This window comes from Oxyura jamaicensis, chromosome 5 (genome assembly GCF_011077185.1).
Source record: "Oxyura jamaicensis isolate SHBP4307 breed ruddy duck chromosome 5, BPBGC_Ojam_1.0, whole genome shotgun sequence".
NCBI lineage: Eukaryota > Metazoa > Chordata > Aves > Anseriformes > Anatidae > Oxyura > Oxyura jamaicensis.
Window position 1 is genome coordinate 23,985,786 of NC_048897.1, and position 8,091 is coordinate 23,993,876.

The following is an 8,091-nucleotide window of genomic DNA, read 5'->3' on the forward strand; positions in this document are numbered from 1 at the left end:
AGGGGAAGAAGCCAATGCCCATCGGCTTCGGTGGGAGTCTTGCCCGAGTGAGGGACACTTGGCCAAAGGGGGAGAAAGAAGGAGAGGGAGATCATCTCCTTCATCCCCGTGGGGATTTCCTCATGTGCAGTAATGCTGACCCTGTCGCCTTTCCTTTCACAAGACAAAGCTGACCTTGACAGGACTAGTTTATGTGGACCCACACTCCTCCTTTTAAACACTCCCTGGGCAGGGGGTAGATTTTTTTTTTTTTTTTTTCCTAATGAGTGTGGACCGAGATTGCACTGACCTCAGCAGAGTCCGAGGTTCAAGGATATCAGGATATTTCCCACTTCGTGAAGTGCTTTGGGGTTTTATTTTTATTTGAGGGGCATGTGTGTTTATTTGTTTAAGATTTTTTTTAAAAAAGAAAAATCGAGAATAATGTGGATATTCCCAGGGAAAACAGTAGCAAAATGCCTTGTTTTCTGCAGATAGTTCTGCAGAAAGCCAGAAAACTAGTGAGGAGCAAACCTCACTTTTCTTTATGCTGAGGTCTATTTAGACAAAGCATACACGTTAACTGGCTAACTAAGCATTTTACTGTTTGTAGTTTACCTCCCTGTGCATAATGACTTCTCAAAAGTATAGATTAAATGACCACATGCTTCAAGAATCACCTTTTAAAGTCATTTTACCTTAACGATCAATGCGCCATTTATGCTTTTACACAATAGACTTTAATTGTTACAATGAAGCTCTTTGGTCTATGAGAAATAATTTGTTTTGTGCTGTAGCACAAACAAGGGATTAGGAGTTCAGGTAAGGAATAAGCAGCAGCAACAACTTAATTCCTAGGCAACAAAGATCCTGCTTTCACGCCAGACTTCTTTCTAGTAAAAAGCAGGACAGGGCACCACCTCCAGCTCGCTGGACCAGTCAGACATTAGGTAGCCTGCATTTCTTCTGTTTTAAATCAGTTCAGGGCTTCCCGCCCTTCATCCCTCCCAGGGCCAAAAGTTGCATGTTAAACACAATTCCCACCTCCCCGCTCCCCCTTTTTTTTTTCCTTTCCTTCAAACACCAAGACTTAACATATAGGTTGAAGTAAGGTCTGTGGATTTATTTTTTACCAATCACTGCTGTATTATCCGTTAAACAGGTGCAGAGGCGATTGGATTTTAAATATCAGAAATATCACTTAGATTTGCATTGATCGCTTTTTTTTTTTTTCCCTTGCAATCAGGCATAGAAAATGTAAAAAGCCAGATTTAGGACGGAGCCCCCTTCCCCGTGGTGCTGGCGGAGCATCATGGAGCGTCATCCATCCGTGGGGCGGCAGAGGAGGCTGTGAGGGGACCCCCCCCCTTATTTCTGAGCTTCTAAGGGAATTTCAGCATAGGTGAAGCCACGGGAAACGTTTCCCCTTTGGAAACAAGCCCAGCAAGTTGCGGACCCCAAACTCCGACCCGCGAGCTTCAGCCTGCCCTGAAACCACGGCGGCGGGCGCCTGTCAAATTTGGCCTCAAGTCCAGGGCCATGGGGGGTTCCCGAGGGTCCCCACGGCCGCCCTGGGAAGGAGTCGCAGTGGGGATTGCCCCGGAGAAAAGGGGAAACCCTTTCTGCTTCATCCCTATTGGCGCGCTTTGGCAATAGCGAAGGTGGGACTGGCTGGGACCGCGCTCTCCCAGGCTGAAGAAGCGAGCAAACGCCCAAGCACAGAAAGTCAGGGACATGCAGGTTGATGCAGGGAAACCCTTTTTGTGTGCCCGTGCGAATACAAGCCGTTTGGGAACCCAGAGGGGTGGCAGAGAGAGTTGAGAGAGAGCCGGCTGCTGCGTGGGAGCAGCGTCTGACTGCTCCTCCTCCCCCCCGAAACCGTCCTTTATCCGCTCCTGCTTTCTGCACGAAGCCAGCTGAGATCCGGACACCCCCAGGCAAAGCGAAGAGCTGATTCGGGATGCCGAGGGGCGGCTCCGGGCTCTGGCTTCGCTGCTGTCCCGGCCGCAGGGCCGAGGAGCCGGTGGGCAGCTCCCCAGGCAGCGACCGCGGCTTCCCCCCACTGCAGAGCGTGTTGCAACCCCCCATGTGTTACCGGAATGTAATAAGTAAATAAGACTTAATTAAATAAGAGCAATTCCGAGTGCCTCTAGGAGGTGCACAGCACTTGGCAGGATGGGACGGCGAGAGGCGGGCAGCATTTTTTAACGCCGGTTTGGATGGTTAAAGCTCAGGAAAAGTGTACGTCTCCGGTCTCATCTGGATGCTATGAAGATACGTTTCTTTCACTAAAAATGAGCAAGGGAAACGATTTCTTCTTCTTATTATTATTATTTTTCCCCCACATATTGTCTGATAATGACGGCTCTTCACACAGTAGTTCTGAACTTTTTAGCAAATACTTCATCATCTGGGAGACCGGGACTTTCAGTCTGCCCTACTGGCAAATTTGACAACACCTTTATGTCTCGGTAACACTCAAGACTTTAATATACATTAATATGCTTTCTAAGGCATAATTGAGTTCCCACTATAAATATTGCCGCCATTCTAGAAATACAGGAATAGAATAAAAGCCTCAGTGTGTATTAATCAGGAAAGACATTCATGGAAATGAGTCATTCCTTTTCAAATTCTTTATTTCGGGGGAAGCAAGGTCACTGTACTTAACCAGGTGGATTCTTTACGCCAGGGCAGTCTAAGAACCATCACTGTATATATACATTTGGGATCGAATACTTCTCAACAGCCTGGTACTCCGGGCTGCAGCAAACACAGAGCACGTGTCGATGCGGTGGAGAAGTGCAACAGTCCTCCTCCCACGGCGGTGCCCACGCTATTAATAGGGGTCAGAACAGAAGAGGGAAAACCAAAGAGAAACCATTATACTTAAAATGAATGAAAAGGGAAAAAAAAATCTCGTTCTCATTTTTTCTCCTGTAAGTATCAATAACGCCTTTCAATACTGAGCGGCAAACCACAGGTAAAACCCTCTGAAAACAGTCAGTGCATGGACACACAGACACAGAGCTCTTTAATTTACGGAAGTCGCAGGCTCTCCTCATCTGCAAGGACCTGTGCTCCGTAGGCTTTGCGGTTTGGCACATGCATCACGCCTGAGCCAGCACGAACACAGCATGAGACGTGAAAAATCAGAGATCTAGGTGGAAAAAAAAAGAGTATACAAAATAATACAATAACACCGGTTTCAGTTACAAAATGTTTTCTGGGTTGCTAAACACCAGGGCTCCTCGCGGGAGGAAGGAAAGCGCTTTCCGGGGTGCTTTTGAGGAAGAAGGTACGGGAAATGGGCTGTGGGGCTAGGGGGAGAGGGCTCTGGGGCTCCCCAGGATTTCCCCCCCCATCTCCCCTTCCCTCCCTCCTCCTTCCTGCAGGCGTGCACCAGCCCGGGGGCGGGCTGCCACCGGCGACGGGGGCACTGGGGGTGCCGGGGATGTGGCATAACTTGCCAGCCTACCACTATGCTGTAGTCCTGCCCACCCCCTGCGCCCTTCTTGCTCCTTAAAGCCAGAGCTGAGCCCCCCCTCCCCAATAGCCCCGGCTGTTGAGTCAGGGCCAGGCAGCGGCCAGAGGGATTTCCTCCCTCCTCCTCCTCCTCCGCCTCCTCCTGCCGCCAACCAAGCCTCTACGGAGGCTCTGCTTTTCCCTGGAGACCCCCGCACCTGGGAGCTGCAGCTGCCCGGGAGTGTACCTCGGTACCTCCCAGCCTGCCCGTAGGAGCTGGGTACTCATTTCTTTTAGCACAAGTAACCGTTCTTCTCATCAGCGGTGTTCTTAAAACAAACAAGCAAGAATTAAAAAAACAACGCGTCTAAATCTGGCTTCGATACACGCCAGTGCGCCCCCCCCCTCCCCAAGTAACCGCGAGATGAAGGCACCTCCACGGGTTTGCAGCGTGTGTGAAAATGCCAGCCCCGTCGAGGGTGGCTGTGAAATCTGATCTTGCCTCGGGTTCAACCGAAAGACTGAAATGATTCATGCTTGACCGTGTCTCCTTGATATTTCTTATTTAGTTTTTTTCCTGCTTCCTCCCTCCCACCTCCCGGTGCACACTCCTTCTGAGGGGTCCTTCAAACACCCGAGGAGAGTAGGAACAATGTTATATGCAATATTTCCTTGAAGGGTTTTATTGCAGTCCATCTGAAACACAAACAAACAGCATTTCGTAAAACTTCTCTTTGAAAGAAAAGTAGCCGGCGGTTGTTAAAAGAGGGGAGGATACATGGCAAATTATTCGTGCATTTAATAGCATCCTCTCTTTCCTTGTGAGCTGCACGATATTTGGTCTTTATTTGGAGCAGCCATCATGAATGTCTGATTCCTGCCTCCAGTTTTAAGATGTTTGCTCCCCCGATGATGGACATTTTATTATTATTATTTTTTTTTTTTTGCTGGCAAGGTGACACCACCCACTGCCCTCTGCCAGGTGTGTGCCACGTCTGCCTGCAGGTGAAGGGAGACAGTGCTTAGCAAAAAGGGCAACATAAAGCTCAGATAAACCCTTGAGAAGTGGTAAGAGCAGAGCATGAGGGAGGTGGGAATGGGAAAAACGAGCAACAAGTGCCTGGAGGAAGCAGGATGTGGAAGGGAGGGATATAAAGCAGAAGGTGAGCAGAGGCAGGTGGGCCAAGTGGTTACCAATCAGGAGAAATTGAGGCAGGCTGGGAGGGGGAGAGGACTGCAGGGAGCAGATGGGAGCCAGGGGACAGCATAAAGGTAGACCACACCTGGAGCAGCTGTCTACCTGTTCTAGGAAGCAAAAAGTAATAGGAAGGCAATACACTGGCTGTTCCCCCCATCCAGACAACAGGAGACATGCAGTGGAAGTCCGTCTCTGAACAGCAAACAAGGAAGCTTGCTGTTTTATGTGTGTGTTTAAGGGTGAATTTTGACCCTGAGCTGACGTCATGCAAATCAAGGGCTGGCTGCTTATTTCTAAAGGAAAAAGAAATCCAAGGAATCAGGTTAAAACCAAGAATTACTAATAGTTAAAATCCTTTGCTTCAGGGTGTAGGGAAAGGCTGGCTCAGAGCTTATGAAGCCACTGTCCCCTTTGCCAGCAGCCAGGGTTAAGGGGGCTGCTTGCTCACCCTGCTCCTCACTCGGCCCTTTTTAAGCCAGTCCCTCCTACTGCACTGCACAGTCTAAGGGCTAGCAAGATAGGATCACTAGGTGTTTCTTGCTATTGTAGTGTCACCCTGTCTCCAAGCTGGTTTTAAAGCATGTAAGAGCATGTGGAGCCTACTACTGCAAAAGTTACAAAGCTATAAGCAATAGAGACGCAGGTTAGATAAGGGGCTGGCTGGGTGGAGCTGGTGAACAATGCACGAAAGTGCTTTTCTTTCACCGATCTTGGTTCAAATTAAGGTTAAATTCCAAGGGGAGTGTATTTTTTTTTTTTTTTCTCTCTCTCTCCAACTCTCTCTCTCTCCAGGAAGAGATTTTAAAGGGCATCATTTTCAGTTAAAAAAAAAAAAAAAAAAAAAAAAAAACACAAAGAAAGATACATGTTAATACAAATGTAGCATTCCACAGAGCGGAGCTCAGAGCAGTGGTGTCGCACCCACAACTTTTATTCAGCTAAGGTAAGATCAGTAGTTTCAGCACCTGGCAGGAGCAGGGTTGATCCTGCTGTCAAGAAAGGGCTATAGAAAAGCAGGACTTATACAAGCTACAGGGTCTATACAGAAAAAATGCTGATATACAGGAGTGGGAGAAGGGATTATGAAAATAATACATAGAGTTCAAGTAATTTTTACTAAAATGACAATGTTCTTACTTTTTATGGCATGAAAATCTGAAGGCAAATTAAAATCTTATCTATGCATGCATATAACAGAAGGAAATGGAATATGACTTTGCTATTAAATCTACAAATGTAGGTACTGTCTTGAAAGGAGAGAGCAATAAGAGTTCCACCTGTCCCTCTGAGACCTGTTTTTGTTGAAGAAAAAAACAACAAACAAACTTGGATCAGCTTCTTCACAAAGCAAGCTTCATGGAATTTGTTATGCAACCTGTCCATCACTAATTTTCTGCTGTATGTCAATGTTCCAGGGCACTGTAAGGAAGCGCGATGCATTCTGTATCCTTCTACAATCTCAAAAGAGAAATGCAGTTTCTCTTCTGATAAGAGCTCCCCAAAGAGCAGGGGCAAAGGTGGCACACATTTAATACTGGCTTTTCTTTGGTATGACAAGAGCTCTTGAAAAAATCAAAGGGGAAATCTGTGGTCTTGATCCCCTGATGCAGTAAGAGTTTGCTGCAGGGGGGTTCTTGGCTTTCAGAGGAGCCTCTGGGACCCCTGCCCGTACACTGCTCCAAGCAGAGGGGTACAGCCAGCTCTGCTGTGCTCAGAGCCTTTTGTCAGCCCGGGGACTGCTCTTGTCTGCTAAGAAATAAGACCTTTAAATGTGTCACATGCCAGCACGTGCTACCATTCCTCTCCTCAGTAATATGACTTACTGGCCACATGTGCAGTACATACGGCAGAAACAAACTCTTTTCTGAGCTTTCTCTCTTTTTCCTGATCAAAATCAAATATTATGCCCACATCACTAGAGTGAATGTTCTTAATATCGACCTTCAGTAGCTTCTTGTTACCACAAGAAAGCTGCAGCATAGACTGAAGAAGTGAATACTTCGTGTATCTTACATGGCTTTGCAGCCCCCAAGGTAACAGTGTCAGGTGTATTTCTACCAACGTGTTAATGTTCCTAGCACTACTTTGGTCAAAAATTCTTGCCTCTCCATGCTAGTCATCTAGATGACTTTTCCTTCAATGGCTGCAGAGCACACAGCTCCCATATCATTGCTTATTCAAACACTATTCATTTAGGGTCCATCAGTGGCATAACTGATATTAGTGCCATCCACTACTGATCAACCTGAAAGCTCGGTTACCACCCAGTGGCTGGATACCCCTCTGGTTGTGAGGGAATACTGCTGTCAGCTATGGCAAAACTCAAGTGAATTCAAGGTATGGCCTCATACTTTGTGAAGGGACCATCAGTTCCTCCGTGCTGGCATTCAGCTCTGCATTTCTGTTCCCGTGACATCCCTGAGTCCTATTTTAGACCTCCTCTCTCCTAACCATTAGCAGGGACGTGTTTCTCCCTCCCTTTCATGGTCAGTGAAGTATCACCATGCCAATGAGTGGCTGTCATCCCTCACTGCCAGCCCTGCCCACCTCTGGGAGCAGCTGCCTGTCATGCTGGTGTCACCAGCAGCTTTGCCCCCTGCCCATCAGACCTGCCCCTGACACCACTTCTTTCCATTCACTTTCCACTAACCTCCTCTACCCAGCCACTATTCTTGCCATCCTTTGACTTAGCTCAAGTTACAGTGTAATTAAAATCACCATGGAACACAACTAAACCAACAAGATTGACTGCACAATCACTTTTTTTTTTTTTTTTTTTTTTTTTTTTTTTTTTCCTTAGCAGCCTTACTAGATATCTTCCTCACTTCAGCTTTTGTGACTTTTAGATGGCTGTGACAGGCAGCTATTTCTTTCCATTACTGGGACCATTCATGGTCCAGCAATAAAAATAAAGGATACAGGAATCAGCATTCATGAAGCAGAGCTTACTAAAATTAGACTTCCACATCTATTTTATCATCTTTTGTTCAGCTTACTCTTGCATTATTGTTTTGTACCTCGGATCAGTTTCTGTCTGGTCTCTCCCACATCCTGAAAATGTTAAAGGAAGAATGAACCACAAATACATGTCTCTGAATGGCCCTCTAGCTCTACTTTTATTCTTGCACAGGTTGTCCCTTCTCATTGCAGTGCTCTCTTTCCATTCTCTTTCAGAAATTGATTTTTTTTTTTTTTCTCACTTAGGTGCCAACTTCTTATTCCTGTTTTATTTCAACTCTCTCTTTTTCTCCTTTCCCATGTTCTTGTCCTTTCCTTTGTAATCCCTCTCCCCTCTTCCTTTATTCTGCTCATCCTTCAGTCCCTGCACTTTCTTCTCTTCTCTTCTCTTCTCTTCTCTTCTCTTCTCTTCTCTTCTCTTCTCTTCTCTTCTCTTCTCTTCTCTTCTCTTCTCTTCTCTTCTCTTCTCTTCTCTTCTCTTCTCTTCTCTT